This window comes from Nannospalax galili, unplaced genomic scaffold, assembly GCF_000622305.1.
Source record: "Nannospalax galili isolate Female #2095 unplaced genomic scaffold, S.galili_v1.0 scaffold728, whole genome shotgun sequence".
Taxonomy (NCBI): Eukaryota; Metazoa; Chordata; class Mammalia; order Rodentia; family Spalacidae; genus Nannospalax; species Nannospalax galili.
The window spans coordinates 1,208,325-1,209,957 of record NW_008358642.1 but is presented as its reverse complement, the minus strand read 5'-3'; positions in this window follow the sequence as shown (position 1 = coordinate 1,209,957).

Genomic DNA, 1,633 nt, shown 5'->3' with positions numbered 1-1,633 from the left:
TTCTTTAAATGTCTGATAGAATTCTGCTGTAAATCCATCTGGTCCTGGGCTTTTTTTAGTCGGGAGGTTTTGTATTACTGTTTCAATTTCTTTTTGTGATATGGGTCTGTTTAAGCTGTTAATCTCTTCTTGGTTTGGTTTTGGTGGTTCCTATGCCTCTAAATATCCATCCATTTCTTTTAGGTTTTCAAATTTAGTAGCATATAGGTTTTTAAAGTATTCCCTTATAATGTTCTGTATCTTTCTGGTGTCTGTTGTGATGTTTCCCCTTTCATCTCTGATTTTGTTGATTTGGAGGTGCTCTTTCTTTCTTTTGGTTAACTGGGCTAGCAGTCTGTCAATCTTGTTTATCTTTTCGAAGAACCAGCTCTTGGAATTGTTGATTCTTTGTATTGTTTTCTTTGTTTCAATTTCATTAATTCCTGCCCTGATTTTTGTTATTTCTTCTTTTCTGTGGGTTTGGGTTTCATTTGCTGTTGCTTTTCAAGTGTGTTGAGTTGCAATGTTAAGTCATTTATTTGTGTTCATTCCAATTTTTTGATGTAGGCACTTAGAGCATTAAACTTCCCTCAAAGGACAGCTTTCAGCATGTCCCAGGGGTTTGCCATGTTGCATTCTCCTTTTCATTTAATTCCAGGAATACTTTTATTTCTTTCTTTATTTCTCTTTTGACCCATTCATCATTCAGGAGTGTGTTGTTTAATCTCCACGTGTTCATGTGGTGATTAGGGCTTCTTTGGGGGTTGATTGTAAGCTTTATTGCTGTGGTTTCATAGAATGCATGGAATTATTTCAATCTTTTTGTATTTATTGAGGTTTGCTTTGTGCCCCAGTATATAGTCGATTTCGGAGAAGGTTCCATGGGGTGCTGAGTAGAAAGTATTTCCTTTGGTACTTGGGTGGAATACTCGGTACATGTCTGTTAAGTCCATTTGATATATGGTATTGTTTAATTCAGATGTCTCTCTGTTAACTCTCTGCCCTCTTGACCTATCTAATGGAGACACTGGGGTACTGAAGTCCCCTACTATTAATGAGTTGGGTTTAATCTGGATCTTAAAGTCCTGTAGTATTGTTTTTATGAAGTTGGACGCACCAGAGTTTAGTGAATATATGTTCATGATTGTAATATCTTCTTGATTCATTGTTCCCTTGATCAGAATGAAGTGGCCCTCTTTGTCTCTTTTGATTAGTTTTAGTTTAAAGTCTATTTTGTCAGATATTAGAATTGCTAAGCCTGCTTTTTTCTTAGTGCCATTTGCTTGGTATATTTCTTTCCATCCTTTCACTTTGAGATAGTGTCTGTCCTTGAAAGTGAGATGAGGTTCTTGCAGACAACAAAAAGATGGGTTTTGTTTCTTAATCCATTCACATAGTCTGTGTCTTTTGACTAGGAAGTTCAGTCCATTAATATTTAATGTTATTAATACATTCTTGATATAGCTGTACTTTTCCACAGTTATACCTTCATTGGACTTTCCGCAATCCCTTGGGTATATTCATTCCTTTCTTCAGGTCTTCGTATTGCGTCCAGAACTCTCTGGAAGAACTCTCTGAAGGGCTGGTTTTGTGGACATGAATTCCTTCAGCCTATTTATGTCATGGAAGATTTTTCTTTCCCCTTTGAGTATAA